We start from the raw sequence: 20,670 nt of genomic DNA on the forward strand, positions 1-20,670 counted from the left end.
GTGATAAATTATGAGTACAGTATTAGCAGATACAAACTACTACAATTAAAATAGATCAGTGACTGTGCAGCACAGAGAACTATATTCAATATCATGTAATAACCTATAATGGAAAAGAATCTGAAAAAATATATAACTGAATCACTTTGCTGTACACCTGAAACTAACACAATATTGTAAATCAACTATACTTCAATCTGAAAAAATGTGAAAAAAACCCAGAGCCCTTGGAAGACAAAGTGTAGTTGTGGGGGGTAGCCCCTGAAATGCTGTGGGATTAAATTAGCCCAAGCTTCCCATATCCTCAGGAAGAGAAGCTCTCGGACCCCAGATCAGACTCTGGCGGCTGACTTTGCCCAAGGTCCTGTGTAGGTCAACCATATCGCCCGCAGGTGAGAGCTGCTTCCAGCTGCTCCAGGTGTCAAACAGGGTCCCCCAGATCCCTAGTTCTTCATCAGCATCCAGGGTCTGGGCAGCATTCCTTGGAAGGAGAGGGGGTGTGGGGTGGCAGTGAGGGAAGTTTGGGCAGATAAACTTTGTCAATCAATTTATGCAGCCATGTTGGTTGACCTCAGACCACAGAAGATGCCAAAGTCTGCTGGACATTCTCTGGGGGGACTTGCCCATGTTTGTTTATCCATTTATTTGTCATTTAACAAAGAATGTTGAGCATGTACTTCGTCCCAGCCCTATGTCTGGGGAAATGATATAAACAGAGCCTCTCACGGAAATGTCAGACTGCTGGGAGATACACACGTGAGTCAAAGGATTACACTGATTCCCATGAATCGTGGTAAGTAAGGGCCGTGAAGAAGGCCCACAGGGTCATGGGGAACTTGTCAGAAGGGGTTCGAGCTAGTCAGGGCAGCGTGGCTTGGAGAGGACTTTTCAGATTCAGCATGGCTGCATCTGTCACACTCAAATCCTCGACTGTCACCTCCTCAGAAAGGCATTTCCTGACCCTACCCTATCTCAACTATCACTGCTCTTAAGCCCTACCGTGGTTAAGCTGGCTGCACTGTGTCTACTGTGAGCCAACACACAATTACACACATGCACGTCCACATCCCCCATTAGACTGTGAGCCCCGCCAAGGCAGTAGTATGATCTGTTCTGTTTGTGCTCTGCCCCCAGCGCTGAGACCAGTGCCTGCACTAACAACCGTTTGTTGACTGAATGACTGATGGACAGATTGCATAAATGGGTGAAATGACCACAAGCTGAGATCTGGAAGGGAAAAGAAGGCATCAAAATGTAAAGGGAGGAGGGGGGACGGTATAGCTTAGTTGTAGAGTGCATCCTTAGCACGCACAAGGTCCTGGGTTCAATTCCCAGAGCCTTCATTTAAAAAAATTTTTTTTCATAAATAACTAAACCTAATTACCAAAATGCAAAGGGAGGAGCTGCAGAGAGATTCAGGCTGAGGAAATGCCCAGCAAACTCAGGCTGGAGGGAGTACAGCACGTTTGAGAAATCATTCATTTATTCCTGAGGTATTACTGACCACCCATATTAGCGCATATTACCTCGGGTCCCAGAGCGTGGACTCAAACTTGAGTCCTAGTCCTCTGAGCGGTGTTCCTCCACCTAAGCAGGATTTACAGGCATTCAAAGCCGAGTAGAGTGGTCTCCCCTCTGATGGAAGGATTAATTACTCTGCAGCCTGTTGGTATGTGGTCATTTGGCCACACGGTGGCGCTTCAAGCCTAACAATTCAGTTACTTCTCTTACTGTCTCTCAGAAGATTTGAAATTCAAACGGAAAGGGGAAGAGGCGTGCCCTTTCTCAAAACAGCACAGATCCCATTGCCAGCGAGCCAGGGGCTGTCAGGGAGTGGAGGTGAGCTGGGTTCAATAACTGAGGAAAAGCCTCTGTTCTTGCTGGTTTCCTTAGAACTAAGGGGAAGCCTCTGGTTTGAAATCAAAGGACCCAGAATTCCACATCCAAAGCCCATTTTCCAGGTGTTTTTCACAACGTTGCACCAGCTCCACGTACTCAGTGGAATGTCATCCACCTGTGTGGTGCCTGAAGGGAAGTGGGCCCTCCTGAGCCAGAGTTTTGACTTTCCTGGAAAAAGAGATCTTTTTAAAAGATACCACCTGACACAGAGAAAGACATTGTTATTTGTCATTTTAATTTTTTCTCGGAGGCTTCATAGTACATGGGTCTGAGTTTGAACAGCAGTTCTGACAGTAACTAGTTTTGGAGCCAACAGGAAGCTACTTAACTTCTCTGTGCCTCAATGGTGTCATCTTTAAAAGCCTACTTTATAGTAACCTGGTAAGAAGGAAATAAGGGGAACCAAATGAAATTGCCAATAGCCAACGGTCTTCAACCCACAGGAGCAGCAGTTCCATGTGGCTCGCCCTGCAGTGCCTCCTGCGAGGTGCAGAGTGAGGCTTGGTGGCAGTGAGTGGTGATCGTCCTGGCTGGCGGGCCAAGAGTACAATCAGCACTTACTGTGAACATTTAGAAAAGAAACCACTTTGTCTTCTGGAAGTTTTTCCTGAAGATCCTTACTAGTAGGTGACCGTGTTTCCAAGGGCTAGAGTTCCTATGTGAAAATATGCCTGAAAGAAATCTATGTGTGAGAGCTATGCCTTTAGCCAAACCATTTCTACCTAAAGCCTTCCTTCAGGGAGGTCCTAGTCCCACCAAGGTTGAAGAGCAGGGCCGCATGGCACCACCTGTTCTCTGAGTGAAGCTGAGCGCTCATCTCCTCCAGCATCCGGGCCCCCATGCTCTCCCCTGCAGAGCTCGCCTCTCCAGGAGGGCACTCCACGCCTGCGACTGGTATTGAAACGTCTCTCTCAGCCCCTCCCATGCACACACATCTGAGTTTCTCTCTTCTCTGTCTCATTTCCTCTTAGGACGCCCGGGGAACACTGGCCGATCCCATTAGCCCAGGGAATAGGTACTGTTTTCACTTTGGCAGAGTTTCCAAAGCTGTAGCTCAAAGTGAGCCTTTCAGATACCCCACAGGCCCGCGGGTGGGTTGTATTTTCCATCAGGGGGGCCTCTGGGAGCCCAGGGGCTTGGCCACTTCCCACTTCGTGGTCCTGCTGCTTCAGGCCCTGGTAGGGAGCCGGAGGTGGACTGGGAGCCACAGACTGACTCCTGGCGTCCCCATCAAGAGGGTGGCCGCTCTGGTCCTAGGAACTCCAAAACAGGCAAAGAAAACCCGAGAATGGTTCTATTTTATCCGAGAAAGTTTTCTTCCCAGATGCTCTTTCCTTGCACTCTCCTTTTCATCTCTTTCCTCAGACTATAGAGATTTACCACCCCCCACCGCTCAACCTCCCTCCGGTACCTCCCCCTCCACACCTTGTCCTGTGGAAAAGAGAAGGTTCCTGCTTCTCACTCACACGGGACACAGTCCGCAGGAGAGGAGAGGTGCCCTGCAGGATCTCATTACGTATCATTGACTGGGTATCACGCGAGGCTGCGTGTTTACAGACACACGTCTAATTTGGGGAATGAGGTCTGAACTCTTCAGTGTACTGATCGTGAGTTAAAAGTTAAGAGGCCAGACACAGAAGAGAAACATACTCTATGATTCAATTCACATGAAGTTCAAGAGCAAGGGCCACTGATCTATAGACAGTAATCAGAACAGCGGGGGTTGGGGGTTGGGGGGGGACCTTCGGTCAGGATGGAGGCTTTGTCGCTTTTTCTAGAGAGTGAGTCACGCAGAGTACACAGGCGAAGAGTTTGTCAGAGTGCATGGGACCACACACTGAAGGTCAAGGGAGGTAGCAGTGAAAAATGTCCTCAGAGCCACAATCACAGCGAGGGCAGGAGGGCCCTTATGTCACGGACGAGAGAGGGAGTTTCCATACACCGCAAGTTCTCACCAGGCTGTCTACGCCGCGGAACAACACAGAAAACGTCAGCCAATTTTCCAGACAGTTTCAAAATCCAAGGACGTTCATCTTGAAGCTCACAAGGCCTATGTCTTTTCAAATGTTTACAGAGTATTTACGGAAAGTAGTCCTCTGGGTGGCAGTTGTAATTAGGAAAACTGGCAGCGAAAATTAACACATACCATAAAAGAGAGATAATTGCCCCACTGTCATATACAATATTATTATCAAACGGAATTCGCCAAGGAATCCAATTGGTCCCCACCAGCTCAACCTCGTTGTTCTAGGAAAGACCCCCCCTTCCTTGCTACCCTGAGGATGAAGCTGCCACAGCTCACGAATGATATGCCATATGGTACTTAACATCATAATCAAAATGAGCTTGTGCTTTTTTGTGTGAGATGCTGAAATTTATTAGAAAATCAGAAAGCCTCATTTCCACCAAGTTCCTGAGACCTGCCATCTGCCGCACGAGAAAGAAAATGGTTTTTTTTTTTTTTTTTAACCATTTACTTATTGTGAAATGTGAGAGTGCTAGTGTGTTTGAAAAAGCAGGGCTGGGGGCCGGGTTGAGGGGGGAGGGGTGTAGGAGCGAGCCAGAGTGGGCCACTTGGCAGGGAAGAAAGAAGACTGTCAGCTGAATGGTGGCAAAGGCTTGGGGAGCATAATTATGGAAATCACCTATTCCGGAGCCTTTTTTTCTCCCCCTGACCACATGTTCCTTCCGCACAGGAACAGCATGTAGAGACGCCAGCTTTCGAGAATAAGCAAAGTCTGTTTCAGAAAGGAAGGAGAGGGAGCTTAAACAAGCACCAGCCTCTCGGAGTGTTCAGTGTCTCCGCGGAGGGGCAGCGGATCGAGACAGGAGGGGGACAGACGGGGCGGCCAAAGGGCTTAATGGGTGCGGAGGCGAGGCGGGCTTCCTGCGCGGAGATGCGGGAGGCCCGGAGGCAAGATGGGAGAGGGATCTGATGGGGGCGGTGGAGTGGTGCCCAGCGCTAAGGGAGAGATCTCTCAACGTTGTTTGCAATTGTACTGTAAGTGTTGGATGTTGAGGATACAAAGATGAAGGTGCTCAGTACTTCCAGGAGGTGGGTCAGATGTTCTGGCGTTTATTTCCGGGGAATGCTTCCGTCTCCAGCGTCACTGGCTTCATGAGATGCTGCCTTGGTATGAGTCACATGCGTGTGTCCTTTCCGTACCTCCGCAGAGCGCCGCCGCCTGCAGGGCTTACCTTACCCCTTGATTTTACTGTAATTATTTATTTTCACCCTGGTTTTTACATCAAAGCTGACATGTCTGCTGGAACTGCTGCAGGCAGCTTCCACTGGACGTGGTTAGTGGCTGGGTTTCTCACCTCTGATCACAATACTCAGGAAATAGGCCTCGAGCAAATGGGCTACCAGAGCCTGAGATGGAGCAGCAGGGGGGTGGCGTGGGGGTGGCGTGGGCGGGGAGGACAAGAGTAAGGCGCCAGGGAATTTCACATCATAACATTATAGAGTCAAGTTCAGGCCAAGGCAGGCCTTTCCTGGACCACATCCAAGGAGATTTAATTAAAGAGGAACTAAAAAGATCTCTCAATAGACAACCTCATCTACAAGGCAGTCTTCCAGCAGGATCCCAGGGGCATCCTCAAAGTCAAGTTCGGGGTTCTGGGCGTGCTCTGAGGCCATGGGCCCAATGACTGGCCACCTGAGAGCACAGCCTGTACCTGCTGGCACTCACCATGGTGCCCTCACACAGGTAGGTCTGCCCAAAGAAAGGATGAATGACTTTGTAAAAGCCTCTGGTGGTCCAGGAATCCTGGCCTCCCACTTAAGCCAATCCAGGATACAGGGCTTCGTAGAGAGTCAGCCACCAGCCTGTCCCAGCAGGAATGTATCAGGATGTGGGCAAAGTGAGTTTCTGAATTTGCAGAGATTAAGTGGGAAGCGATCATAAATTCCAGGGTCCGGTGCAGTCACCATGTGCTGGTCCTCCAAGCCTTCTCCCACCAGGGGCAGCAATCGGCCGGGACCACCTCCCCGCTGCTCAGTGCTTGGTGCTCTGTGGGTCTCTGGGGTCCAGGCCCTCGTGCTCTGCACCTGCAGAAAAGGCTCCGCTGTAGTGTCGGCCCCTCAGGAAGAAGTTCAAGGTCAGCCTTGGATGTGTGATGTCACCTAGAGCATTCGCCCCCGAGTGTGGAGGGGGTGGGGCAGCTTTACTTTTTACCCCCTATACAAATAAGGGCCCCATCGTTAGCTTCTGGCCTGGAGGCCGGGGATCAGCTCTGAATTCCCCGCGGGCCGCCGCACCTCTACAAGACAGGCTTCCGCAGGTGTTAGGGATTCTCCCGAACTGCAGCGGGCAGACGCAGACGGGGTGTCGCGATCGCTGGGTGGAGACATGGTAAGCTGCTCTCAGCATCTGTCCTGACTTCCCCTCAGCTTCCATTTGTCCAGCAGGCGCAGTAAATGCAATGGGGAATGTGCAAAGTCATCAGATGTAGCTAAACCTTACTCTTTTTGGACTTTAAATAAAAAGAAGCAAATTGCTTCTTTTGAATACTAAAGTTTCTCAAGAATTTCCTAGTTACCACCCAGATAGCCCCCCAAAATCCCATGGGGTTACAACTAGCAGTGGGCGGCTGGATACCCCCGTGCCTGGGTTTTCTTCCTCACACACTAGGAGACTTAGGCACGGTGTTTTTGCTGGACTCTTTTTCGCAAAGATTACTAGGGTGAAGAGTTACTATCTTTGTTAACGTTGGATTGATTTTAAATGCCTGGAGGTATTTAATGATTTTCAAGGGTTCAGATATGAGGCTTCAGTTCAGTATTGATTTATTCAGTAAGTATTTATTAAATATTTTCTATGTCCCGGGGACTGTCTTGGCACTTTAGTCCAAATATAGATAAATTATATCTACTTCCTGGTCCCAAGGAGCTTGCAATTTAGCAAAGGAGAAGGGGAAAAATAGTGTATATGTACATATACATACACACATAATGTTTTGTGTGTTTTGATAGACAGGTAGGTAGATGGTACAGATAGATAGGCAATGTGTGTGTGTGCAGCTGATGTTTCAACAAGACAGTCTCCTGGTGATGAGGACACAGAGGGGACACATGGAAGGCCAGCCAGTGTCCAGTGCAGGGACTGGGAACGGTCCCAGCGACAAGGTGGCAGAGCAAAGGGGAGAAAAGACCATCAGAGCAGTGCCGTCTGCTTGGGGAGGGCGGGAAGCACTTGGGGTGAGCCCAAGGTCATAGGAATAGGCAATGATGTATGTTCCATTAAGACAGTTCCAGAGGGTGCTCTGAAGGCCAGGTGGGGCTGTGGTCACACACGGGGCAGGCAGAGCCGGGGAAGGACGGAGGGAGGAAGGGGAGAGGCCGCATTGTGGTGGGGAGCTGGAAACACAGCCAAGTAGGACGCACATTCTGTTCCCAGAAAAGAGCTGCTGGGGGTCAGAGCCCCTCCTTTCTGGTGGCATTGGCCCCGTTCCCTTTACGAAATCCCCATGGATGAAAAGTCGAATTTATAAGATAAACCTCGAGGCTGACATCTGTGAGCCGGAGGAGTCTTCACTTTTTAAAACAGAGCTCCCTGGGTGCTCTCAAACAGAACCTCTCCTCCACAGGCCCCAGGTTAGGAGCCTTGCGTCGGGGACAGTGGGCGTCCTATGTGGGTCGCTTTGTCCCTCACTCAGCAGAGGCATTCATGGGCCTTCTTTTTTTATTAAAAAAAAAAAAATTTTTTTTTTAATCTGAAGGAGGAAAGAAGGCAGGTTTGAATGAGCAAACCTAGCAGAAAATTCTTTTTGTTAATTCCAGTGCTTGCTCCTTATGGTGGGTCTCTGTCTCCTTTTACTTTCCTCCACTTTTTATGTCTTCCTCCACAAACACATCCAGTCCGAGGTTCATTTTTAGAAAGAAAAGAAAATCGTTCTTTCCCTGCCTTTTTGATGTGACAGGGGGTGGGTGCCCGTCCTGGTCCCGCTAAGCCCTCCCTTTGTCACCCTTGTGTCTCTGAACTTATTCTAACCAAAGGATTCTCCATTTCAAGGATGATGGCAATGAACCTCTTCTAGTTCTAACCCGATTTCAATGCTTTCTTTATGGAAATGACTCTTCCCTAGCTGGGGAATGGGCACAGCCACTAAACAAGGAAACCCACGAGGAACAGGGAAAAGGTGTAATTCATTTCCCAGGAGGATGCATTGCTCATTTCCTGCAAGCGATTACGCAGATGTCTCTGACCAGAGATTCTGTGCTTCCTTATCCACGTTTCTCCTTTCGTTTTGTGTTGCAGTACGGATTCATCAACACCTGTCTGCAATCCCTTGTGATAGAGAAATTTGGTGAAGAGACATGGGAAAAACTGAAGTAAGTATATTAAAGGAAAGATGAAGATACTCTGGTACAGTTGGTCAGCCTCCCGTGTTTTGCAGGTTATGGGGGTTTTTACTAACTTTCTGATTAAACCAGTTAGTTGTGACTACAGAGATCAATTACAGTTCTTGAACATACCAAGTAAATACAGAAAAAGCCTGCTATTTCATAAGTCTTTATGGAAGGTGTCAGTCTCAATTCTTAAAACCAGCCTTAAAACAGGGTTCCCATGTGAATAATACCAATACTATTCTACTTTTTATTTCACGAGTGAGTGTTTATTTGTTCTTTTTAATCACAGAAGAGAAAGCAACTGCATTATTTTCATGGCATGTAAATGAAGCTGTTAAAATCCCAGGGAAGAGGGATATTCCTTCTAAATTTAGTCAGAATCCCTCCGTAGGTGTTCCTTAGTTAACCATGACCAGTTTTTCCTCTCTGCCTCTGTCTGGTAAACCCTTAACGCTGTTGTTTACATCAGAGTCTCCTGTCTGATTTTTCTAATCCTGTGCTGTCCCTCTGCCTCCTTTGAGGTTTCCTGGCCTTGAAATGTTGAGGGATAGGGCTGAAGGGGGTCTCAGAAACCTACTGATCCTATGAAGAGGTAGGAACTGAAAAATATGGGAAAATGATTAGCTTCCTCAGTTAATCAATGACATGCAAATGAAAACAATTAGGCTCTGCTTTGCCTTATTAAATCTCCAAAAAATTTAAATGATAATAACCAATTCTGGTTAAGATGCAGTAAAATGGGTAATTGCTGCTGACATTGTGAATTAGTGCAGCCCTTTTGGAAAGCGACTTGATAACGTGCACCAAAAACTATGAAAATGGTGAAACCCTCTGTAATTTCATTCTTCAGTATTGATTCCCTTAGAAACACATATACTTTTATACAACATGTATGTATGTCTATACATATATGCAAAAAGATGTAACCTTAAGTTTATGGGTAATAAGAAAAAGTTGTCTTTAAATGTTTAAAAGCAACCAAACAAATGGAATATCAAAAGAAATGTGCACCATTATTCAGAGGATTGCAAAGATCATGAAGCAATCTGTAAAATTTTATGACAATATAAGTAAAAAAACCAACAAATAAACGAACAAAAAGCCTCTCCCAAATAAGACACAGACTTACATAGCTACTGGGTAAACTACACAAAGGGGAAAAAGAGAAAGACTAAAATAATGATTCATAGTAATTGAATTAGAAAGATAAAATACTGGATGACTGACTTTCCCCTCTAATACCTGTATGTTTTCATTGCTTTTGTAATGTAAAAACAGTTTAAGGTGCTTAGTGCAAACTTCCCTCATCCCCCCACCGCCATCTGAAAAATAGAATAATTAGAGCTGAGAGTTCTGGAGACTTGTAAGCCTGATACTGAGCTGAGGAGGAGCCAAGAGGTTCCCACAGCCTCAGCCCCTGCTCCCCGAGACAGCAGCCAGCTTCCCACACGCGTGGGCCCAGAGCCCTGCCTCGGGAGAGGCATCCCAGGCAGCTTCCACGGCATCCCTGGGGTAATTCAGTTAGATATGCTGCAGGTTTGGGTGGGAAAAAGGAGCTCTGGCCTCATCCAGGCAAATAATACACATTTCCAAGTGTTTCAAGGAGAAACGCTGGATAATTGCAACCAGAGAAAGTTTGGACCAGTGGGCCCTTGAGAGATCATCCTGCCCAGATCTCCTCATTTTACAGGTGAGAGAAAACTAAGGCCCAGAGAGGTTAGGAGACTTGCCCAAGGCTGCACAGCAAGTGGTCAACAATGTCAGTATCTTGAAGTGCTCCTGTTCAGTCCCCTAAGCTGCCTTGGGAACAGAAGCATTTGAAGACTTCTTTTTTTAATGGCTATTACATTGTAAAGGGTAAAGTCAGTAAGAAGGGCAAGGGAAAGGACGGTCTCAGGTGGAGCACATGCTTTGGGCCAGGCCACTTCCATAATGATCTGATTAAGCCCAGTAAGGATACTACAAGACAGGTTTCAGTCTCATTTCACCCAGAGGGAAACTGAGCCCCACAGAAGACCTTGCTGAAGGCCACAAGGTTAAGTTCCAGGGCTGGGACTCGAACCCAGACCTGTGACTGCAAAGGCTCCTCTTTCTAAAAGGCCACCTGCTTGTGGGGGAAGGAAGAGCGACTGGTAACGCAATGAATTTCCATTCATACTGAGTCTCTGGGGGAAAAGAGCCACTGTCTCTCTAAGCCGAAATGTCTTGAGCTCCTGTGGTCTGCCTGGTGCTGGGAAAACCTTTGGAGCATTAACGAATCACATAAGCCATTTTGCCCAGGTGGTTTTGTAATCTGTAGAAACATTCCCTGTATACATTCCCTGTATACACAGGAACTGGCGCCAAGGGCCCACATCAGATGGGAAACTGGCATCACTGGCTTTGCCACAGGCTGGATGGGAGCAGGTCAGCCACAGCCCGGCCCCCTCCACCTGCCAGAGGGTTAGCTGCGCCCACCAGGGTGTGGGCAATCTTAAGAGGAGGAGGAGGATGGGAGAGGTGGCGAGCACAGAGGCTGTTGGGTGGACATTGCGGGGTGGGGTAGAGTGGAAACCCACTTAGGGAACAGGGTGTTTGCACTCTGAGGGGCACCGGACACAGCCATGTGTCCTTAGGAAGTCATGGTTGGTTTCAGAAGGGACTCTGGAGCTACAACAGATGAAGCCCAGATGCACCCAGATGTGACCCGGGTGTTTCAACATACAAGAATAAAAGCAGCTAACTGCATGGGGTCGTTGCAAGTGCTAAATAACACTAACAAGACACTTGGGGGAAAAGATGCCTGGTGAGCATGCACCCTGAACAGATGTAAGCTGTGTGGGTGAAACTGGTGCTCACCCTTTTCCAGGTGTGAGTGCTCAGGGGGCTGGGGAGCATTCGAGGGGCAGTGGGCCTTGCTCCCACTGGACTGGACTTGAGTCCTGGCTCTGCTGCATGGGACTGGCCATTTCACCCCTCCGAAGCTCTGTTCCCTCACTGATGAAAGGGGAAAAACTCATCTGTCTTTCTGGGTGCCCTGGAGTACATAGTAGGTGCCCAGTGTCATTCCCTCTCTGATATCCACGTGCAGCCTTGGGATTAGATTACATTTGACATTAATAGGCACCACCTTTGCTGCCGGGCAGACAACTGTGCCTTCCATTGTGAAGAGGCAGGTGTTCCTCTAGGGTGTCCTCTTTGCTCAGAGGAGACCTGGCTTCCTCAGATTAGCATCGTTTGGTGGATGACGTTGCCTCTGCTCCTCTTTTCAGACTGATCCCCCTGATACAGATCAGTCCAGACCTGCACTAAGGACACCCATAAACACTAGTGACCAGCCGGGAGAGGAAGGGGGTGGACAGACATTTGTTGATTGATTTTTGACTTATGAACCTTGCACATCTGAACTCTTGGTTAGGACCTTGAACCTTGGCTTAGCTGATGACCCAGAAGAGTCCGTCCTGACTAGGAGAGAGGTCAGGGCTCTGGAAATAACCAGAAGTAGCTGGAGCATTTAGATATGAGTGGAGGTAAAGCAACAAGGTGTTCAGTCTGCCTGTGACAGACCCCTCACTGTCCCTTCCATATGGAGCAGACATAGCATGAATGGCTCCCGGGGCCTTGACAGGTGGAGATGTTCAACATACCTTTGCAAATCTAGGGAAAACCCAGCTTCCCATATGTAAGTAGCTGGAAGAAGCTTTTTCCATTTGGGGCCCTTGGGGTGACCTCACTGAAAGGAATGGCCCATTTTCTCTTCCTGCCCCAGACGGGTATTTCTCATAGCACCGCCAAACAGTGAGCCCTGGCATCCACAGAGACTCCATGGTGATAAGGACATTTGAACAAGGGGTGTAGGGAAGGTGTGAGGGAATCAGAGAAACATGTCCAGGGACAGAGAACATGGTGGGGCCGTATCCCCAGTCTGTGTCACTAGGTTTCACCTCTTTCTACCAATTCTCTGCTTAACTGAGTCTCAAAGGATATGTTTGTATACAGAACACTAGACACCTATGTGGTGGCACTGGAAATGCATCTTTAAACCAAAAGCAAAAGGCCTAACCAGCTCAACCAGCTATAAAAATTGCACCATATTAGCAGTCATTAAAAAAAAAAAGAGCCTGCAGTGCAGACAACTCAACTTATAAAATGCAAATTAAGGCAAGGTTATTGGTGTGCAAAAAGATTTCCTTCAGGCTGCATTTAAATAACAAGTTCCCTGGTGCTTCTAAAATAGAATTTTACCTGGGAAAGAAAATCCCATCAATTTCTATACAAATTTTATGAAGAAACAATTAGGTCAAATGGAGTATGTCTCCAGACTTTTACATACATTTTATTTTATATGAAATAATCAGAAACAGATGTTTCTCCTCCTTTGCCTGCATTATTTATTTCTCTCTCATACAACCTTGATTTATAGATTTCTAATTATGACCACTCTTTTATAACCTCCTGGCTAAATCCTTTGTCAAGACTTAACAGTGAGAAGCAACTAACTTACAGATTAAGAAGAATAAAGCCCCTGGAGTCAGAGAAACTTTAACATTTTGCTGGGATCATTTACTCGCTGTTTGACTTGAGCAAGTTTATTTGCTCTATGAGTATTTCTTCAGCAACTAGTACGTGCAAACCAGAATTCCCATGACTGGGAATAGTGATGAAGGAAACAGATGAGCACTCTGTTCTCTGTATTCCAGTGTGGAGTGGCAGACTATAAACAAGTAAATAAAAATAAATAAAAGAAACCTTTTAGATTGGGCTAACTGCTACAAATGAATAGGGTACTTGCTAGTGACCCAGGAGAGAAGTTGCCAGTTTCCCTGAAGTGATTAGAAAAGGCCTCCCAGCAAAGGTGAAATTTGAGCTGAAAGGCAGGAAGGAGCCAGTTTGAGTCAGGGAGCTATGTGTGTTCCAGGCAGCGAGCACAGCAAGTGCAAAGGCCCTGAAGTGGGACTGAGTTTGGTGAATTTGAGACTCAGAAGAAAAGTCAATGTGGCTGGTGTGAGAGTCTGGTAGGAGACGAAAATGAAGAAGTTGCTAAGGATCAGACAATATAAGGGAGAGGAGACAGAAAGGAGTTGAAACTGTATTCTTGCAGTAGGTTACAGAGGTCCCTGAGCCTTGGTGTCCTCGCTTGTGATGGGGGTAAACCATTGTGCTGACTTGTGCCCTTGTGAGGACTGGGTTGCCTAACATAGGGGAGGTGTCTGGCACTTTGGTTGTGGAACTGAGTCCAGGAGTTTGCTTGTAAGGATCAGTCGTTAGTTACTCCTGAAGTTTACAGGAGTTAAAGGATTCAAGGGACTCACACAGTCCAGTTGCAGGAAACACAGAGAGACCTCAGAGGAAATGAAAGAGCAGAAGGACTTTCTCTGCTTCTGTAGCTCTCGTCATATTTATTCTCCTTTCCCAGCTCTGTCCGCAAGTCTCTTAATTTCTGTTTCTTTCACACTTTTCTATGTGCCTTTGCAATTCAAGAGGTCACCATCATCCAATTGACTCAGTTTCTCAGTGTCTCAATTCTAGATGCCCCAGACAGGTTTTGATGGGCCAGCCTTAGTCAGGTGCCCACACCAAGCCCAATCAGGTCCTTTGGAGGGTAGGGTCCCTAAGAAGAAGTGGTGATTAGAGCCACTGTGACTGGCATGTCTTCTTCACTGTGTAAACAGGGCGTGGAGAAGGGATGAACGGATGGATGCTTTATGTATGCAGGAAGGGGTGGTGAAGAGATGAATGGTAGATGGGTGATGACAGCCAAGCCCAAAGCAATCTGGATGGGATGACATGTCTTCTCTCTGCGTCAGGACGGGCTTGAGGAGGGGTCATGGATGGCCTTGGGAGGGTCTGAAAACCTCTGAAATCATCTATGAAAATGTGTGCATGTGTCTACTTGTATTTTCTGGGAAGAGGACCCATGGTATTCATCAGACTCTCCAAGAGCTCTCTGACCTAAAAAGTTCAAGGCTTCCCACCTACACGTTCTTGGACTTTTGTTCTTACTAAATAAGAAAGGCTCCTAACATTCTGGCATCTTGAAAAGCATCCCTTCAAATACACTAAGAAACTATCTGAGTCAGAAACAATCAGGAGGTTTCCACCTGTACCTCGTCTGTTCCACTGACTCACCAAGCCTCTTACTACTTCCTAAGAGGCAAGAGCCCCTGCTCCCTTCACGTTCCCTCCTTTTCCCATAAATAAAGTCCAGTTTAAAAGTAGCTGAAAGCCGAGAGTTTCTTATTTTTTTTTTTTAACTTTTATCGAGGAATGCTACCTGTCTCACAACTCATACTCCTTTTCTGGCCATCAACACGTTTATTGGTTTGTTTGGTTGCCTGAAATCATAGGTGCTGAGAACTAAAAGGGCCCTGAGAAGTCACTTTGGTCAGGAGATCTCAACTGAGGGACTTAATCCCTGAAAGATTATCTCAGACTATCCAAGGGCTTAGAAAATTTAAAAATACATATTTACTATTATGCTATATATAGAGACCGGAAATTGTTTTTCTAATAAAGACCATTGAAAATAAAACTTGAGAAATATTGTTTAGTGGGAAGAAATGGCAGATAAAGTTAGCAGGAGAAGAAACAGTTAAGACTTGAAGCTTCTGTCATTTGGAGAATGACATTCTCTCCTTTAAAAGAGAATATAAAATTACAAATAAAAATTTAGTTACAAAAGTACTTAGGTAGAATGAGAAAAAAATATTAAAAGCTGACAGATAACCAAATATCAAAAGCCCCCAAAGTAATAGTTACTTATTATCAGTATCATTAATTAACTATGGACCCACTTTTGTTATTTTTTTTTACCTGCACCTTTGGCTGCTTTTGGTTTGCTCATTCATATGACAGTAATTTAATAACATCATTTTCCATATAGAGAATGAACATTCCTCTAAACATGCTGGCTAGAAATTGTTTTTTATCATATTGTATTTTTATTGTCAGCTTAGACAAATTTCTCTCTGTGCATCGATACCTTTTCTCAGCAGTTTCTCATAAAGGCGTGATTCTTTCCTGGTGGCAAGTCCCGGAGGAACACCAGCCTTCATCTCTGTCTCACCTGCCTCCCCCCACCTGCTGCCAAGTGGTCTGGGATGAGGTGTTCCCCGGTGAGCGAATTGTGGCCTTTCCTTTGGATGCCTGTTTTGGGGGCCACATTAAGGGCTGGATGCTTTTTGAGTCTTTCAAGGGGAGGTGGCCCTGGGGGCTTGGTGGCCTACAGTCCCTCCCAGACACCCAGGACCACCATCAGGGCATACAGGGCTCCCCCTTCCCAGGCTGGGATGGCTCCAAGCTCGAGGGGGCTGGGCAGGGCTGATTCCTCCCCAGAAGCTTCAGCCTCACTGGACTCCAAAGTAAATTTGATTCTCTCTGGGTGTGAATGAGAAATTCTCAAACATTTTGGTCTTAGGGAGCCTTTTTACTCTTAAAAATCATCGAAAACCCCAAGAGCTTTTGTTTATTTATTGGTATTCACTATATCAGAAATTTAAGCTGAGAAACTTTTAAAGGTAGCTATTCACCTAAAAATAGCAATAATGAACCTATTACGCATCAGCATAACTAACATGTTCATGAAAAATAACTGCATTATCCAAATAAACAATTAGTGAGAAGAGTGAACTATCACTCTTTTTACATTTTTGCAGATCACTCTAATGTTTGAATTGCTAGAAGATAGCTGAATATTCTCTTCTGCATCCTGTCTGCTGTGATCTGTGGCTTTGGTTGATCCACATACAGAGAATATAGGAGGAAATACTTTAGTTCTCTTTTCAGATATTTTTAGAGATTCTTTTAAACTTCTCCAAAGCTCCACAAGTGGTCGTTTCTCAAAGATGAGTTATGACATTGAGTGCGAAACCACACCAATGACCTTTCTCGGACCCTATTATGTGAAAGTCCCGTGGCCTGTGTTACACTTTGAAATAAATCTTTTAACCATCATTTTTGCCCTGTCATGCATTAGTCATTTGGAAAATAGCTCACCGAGTTATGCGGCTCTTATGAAAGGTGACATGATGTGGCACATTATACAATCTCAAAACCACATTCGTCAATATCGCTACAATCTCATGAAAGCCTCTTAGAATTGGGGAGCTAATGAGCTCCCAGTAGCAGATGCAAGGTTTCCAAAATTCCAATTTTCACTTGAAAGCTGGAGTTTTTATCATTGGCAACAAATTCTGTCAGTTATTTCCCTTGAAATGACAAGCTAACTTTGTTCTTTTTTTTAAGAAAATGTCTGCCAAATATCCAAGTCTGAGTTACTCGTCTGTCAGTGGTTCTTTCAAGCAGCAGTGATGTTCCATGAAAAAAGTGGCTAATTCGGTTCACAAAAACAAAAAAGTAGCTAATTTCTGGAGGTGACCCTCTACACGTCTGTGTACAGCACAGGTGTGTTACGTGTACATGCAATTCCCACTTTGTCACCAGTGTTCAGAAGATGTGTCCTCAGGGCCAAGATGTAATAAAACTGATTTTTAAAAATTGTGTCATTAAGGATGATCCGAAGTGAGAGTGGCATTTTCTCTTCCTTCTTTAAACCATGAATGTGTGGAATGAGAAATACAGTGTCTGCTTAGTACTGACTAATGCCAGCGTTATTCATGCTAAGGCACCAATGGTTTGCCCGCTAATGCTTTTGCACCATTAGCACAAATATCAACCAGTGAAAAGGGCAAATAATGCCTTGATTCTAGTATGGAAATGGCTTTGACCTCATGGACCCCCTGAAAGTATCTTAGCAACCCACAGGGGTTCCATGGAACACCGCCTGAGAACTCCTGGTTTAAATGCCAGAGTTTTTCTCAGTGAATCACATCATGTGTTGTCTGGGAAGAGTGAGGGCAGGAGATGGGAGGGATGTACATCAAAATCTTCATGGAAACATTGACTGAAACTATTGTTGTAAAGACGAAGAAATGGAGACATAGTGAGATTTGTTCCAAGTTATCCAGCTGAACTGTGGTAGAGCCAGGATTAGCTCCCGGGTCTCCTGACTCACAGACAGTGAATGTGTAAGCTTCTGTCAAGTTAGGTCTCTCATGTCTCCTCAATGTCTTATAAAGAGCCAACATGCCCCTATTGTGTGCCAGCAAGGGCAGGTGTTGAAGACATGCAGTCAAATGACATCTCCCTGCCCGTTGGGACTCTGTAGTCTAGGGGGCATGTGGACCTGTCAGTCAAAGCTTGCACGTGCAGCTGGTGGTAAGATGGGTAAAACACGGGGAGTCTTGGGGCTCAGAGGAGGAATGCCTGCATCTGACTGCTGCTCAGGACCAGCAGAGTTGGTGATTCTTGGGCTGAGTTGAGAAGGAGGAACAAAAGGTAGACAGAGACGAGGGAGCGAGGGCCCTGTCCCTGGAGGGAGAGTCCATGGGAAGGTGGGGAGGGAGGAGCAGGCATGGCTGGAGCTTTGAATGACTAGAGGAGTGGGCAGGGGAGAGGTTGGAGGAGAGGAGGGTGAGGTTCAGGGGTTAGGTTATGGAGGACTGTCTGTGTCAACCCTGGAAGTCTGGACTCATCGTGAAAGCCTTGGGGAGCTGTGGTCACCTGCTGGAGGACTGGCTGTGGGAACGGGCTGGTGCTTCTTCCAAATACCACATGGTCAGGGCACCAGGACAAGCCTCCTGATTCTCGGCGCCTCACCTCTCCCAGCTACACCTCGGGTCTCACAGTGACACTCAAACTTGCCCCATGAATTCCCCATCCACCATAAGGGAACTCTTGAAAGAACAATTTCCCATGCTTTAGGAGTAATCCCATTTTCTTGGCCTGAAACTTGCTACAAAGTGCTATTTATTTTTCCTGTGGGCTTTACAGCTCACTCCGGACTCTTAGAAACCATTACATCAGTTAAGTAATGTCGAACCATGTAAGATCTATCATTTGTAATCCTTTGCCTTGCCAGACTGAATCCTAGAAAGTGTTTCTGAGCAGTGGTGTCCAAACCTGGAGAGTCATCAGAGACAAGTGGTTCAAAAAAATACGGATTTCCAGACACCACCTCCAGGGCCCAGGAGTCTGTATATTTATTTTGCTCCCCAAGTAATCCTGGAACAGACTGACTGGCCCTGGTTTCCTGCCCAGATATTTTGGGTACTGCTAGTTGGAACCAACTAAAGAGGAACATACATTTAATGGCTGACGATCTTAGTTAAATATTGACTCAACAGATCTCCTGATGTGACTGTGTGACCACCTACGTGGCTGGCATTTTTCATGGCACAGGAAATGCTCTCTTCTGTTTTTGGGCTAGGAACGTTGACCTCTTACTTCATTTTCCATGCTCGTTGGTTTTACAATCCCCAGTCTCTTCAGAATGCTTTCTGATGGACATTTCACTCCTTTTCTTCTTCCCAGAGGCTTTGCCATCTCATTAGAAAGATATCGATGGTTTATATTGTCTATTTTTTAATTCCTGGTGAACATATTGTTTCACTAAAGCACTTCGAATGACTCTGTGCAGGTGTGCGCTGACTCCGTGGGCAGCATTAGAGGCAAGCCCGTGGGGACCCGTAAACAAGGCTGACAATCTCTGTGTAATTGTAACGGTCTGGGGGCGTCTGGCATTCCAGAAACGTGCGACATATACACGAACCACATCCATCTTTGACACTGAAGTATTATCAGCTCAGCCTCCAGGAAGGAGGAGGCTGCCAGACCCAGACAGGGACGCACGGGTGGTCCCGCCAAAGGCTGGGAGAATGCCACAGAGTGTGCCCCGTTCCCAAGGGTCCTGGAGATGACGTCATCCTTCTGGGGCCTTTGGAACAAACTACGACAACAGGTCAAGGTTAAATTTGGGTCTTACCCATCCTGTTTCTGTTTGCTCACAGACACAGAAGCAAGGCACAAGTTTTCACAAAGGCGCATGGGCCCCAGGGAGGAGCTGGGGATGATGGCTGTGCAGCAGAGAGCACCCTGCTTTAAGGAGTGACAGTGCTTTAGATCCCCTATAGGCCCCAGGCCCCACATCCAGCTCCTCGGAAAGCTTCATCAGATGATGCTTAGAGACCACTGTCCGGACGTGGACCCAAGCAGGAAATCTTACAAATGGAGGGAAACTGAGGGAGCTTCTAGATCCATGCTGTGCAGCTTCGGGGACAGCCCCCTGGGGCTGTCTGAGGACTCCCAGTGAGCGTGCACTTGGGGGAACCTGGATCTAAAACAGATTGAGGAATGCTGCTTTCACCGACCACCTCCTCTATTTTACAGGTAAGGAGATCGAGGCCCAGAGAGGGGAAGTGACTTCCACTCAGGGCTCATTTGTGTCAGGGATTGTGTGAACAGTCTCCTGCCTCCGGCCCCAGCCCCACTGCGGGGCTCCAGGCCACCTCTGTGTCCTCATTACTGCAGCCCCTCCTTGCACATGTGACAGGGCTTCCTTTGCCCCAGGCTCTTTCCCTTTGGTCACCCTATTTTATCCTCATCAGTACTCCTGTCAGAAATGCGGGACAGGTGTTATGACCCCACTTGACAGTGAGGAAGATAAATTCCAGAGAGATAAAGGAGTGTTTAGCCCAGAAAAACTGAAAGATTCAGGAATGAATAAGGATCTTCAAATATAGAAGGCTTGGCACCTGGAGGTGGGACCAGCCCAGTCTGCATCTCCCCAAAGGGCAGAACTAAGGCTGGCTGCAGCAGCAGATCCATTATCCCTAGAGGAAAGACATCAGAGCTCAGAGCCAAGCTCCTCCACTTGTCAAGTGTGTGATCCTGGCAAGACACAACTTCTCTGAGCATCAGTTTTCTCAGCAGTATGAGGGATGATTAGAAATAACCTGTCGTCTCTGGCCGAAAGCAGAAGCTTAGCAAATAGAAGGTATGCATAGGGCCCAGAAGAAGGTTTCAACTCAACGTAAGAAAGGACTTTCTATCAGAGAGAGCAGTCTGCCTTGCAGAGGGGTCAGCTTTTTGTTAGAAAGAAACTGAGTTATGTAAGGTGGGAAATTGGACAATGAGGCCATTTCTCACCTCTCCCAATTCCAAGATTCTGTGATGTGTTCTGGGATAAACTCAAATGTTCTGTGCTCTTCTCTGTTCTTCAAACATGCTCTCTGCTGCCTCCAAGAGTAATCTCTCTGTCCAGAATGCCCCTCTTTGCCTACTCATTCTTCTGTTTAAATGAAACCTCCCTTTCTCAGGGAAGCATTCCCTGACCAGCCTCCTTTCCCCTAAATTGACTGAATTGCTAACTACACTTTAGTGTTCACACGAGGACCAAGCCAATAGTGCAAGATTAAGCTTCTTTTCACCAGGCCTGGTTGGCCGTTGCAAGACCTAAGGCCAGCAGTAGCCCCTACAACACAGCCAATCACACTGCAAAACAGTGAGGTTCTCAAGCAGCTGCTCTACCTGCTTCAGAGAACGAGGCTCCACGACCACTGAGTTTCAAGTTCACCACCACGTATTCGGTTCTTAACACGTGC

The 20,670-nt window shown here is 46.8% G+C and overlaps 1 protein-coding gene across 1 annotated transcript in view; it reads left to right on the forward strand.

Annotated features, from left to right (window-relative positions):
• Nucleotides 1-8,165: 8,165 nt before the first annotated feature.
• Nucleotides 8,166-20,670, forward strand: part of LOC105066302 (guanylate cyclase soluble subunit beta-2-like) — a 43,327-nt gene continuing 30,822 nt past the window's right edge. Inside the window, exon 1 of the mRNA XM_010951610.2 lies at nt 8,166-8,233. The gene's annotated coding sequence lies outside the window, so the exon portion shown is untranslated. The remainder of the gene's footprint in view (nt 8,234-20,670) is intronic.

This window comes from Camelus bactrianus, chromosome 14, assembly GCF_048773025.1.
Source record: "Camelus bactrianus isolate YW-2024 breed Bactrian camel chromosome 14, ASM4877302v1, whole genome shotgun sequence".
Taxonomy (NCBI): Eukaryota; Metazoa; Chordata; class Mammalia; order Artiodactyla; family Camelidae; genus Camelus; species Camelus bactrianus.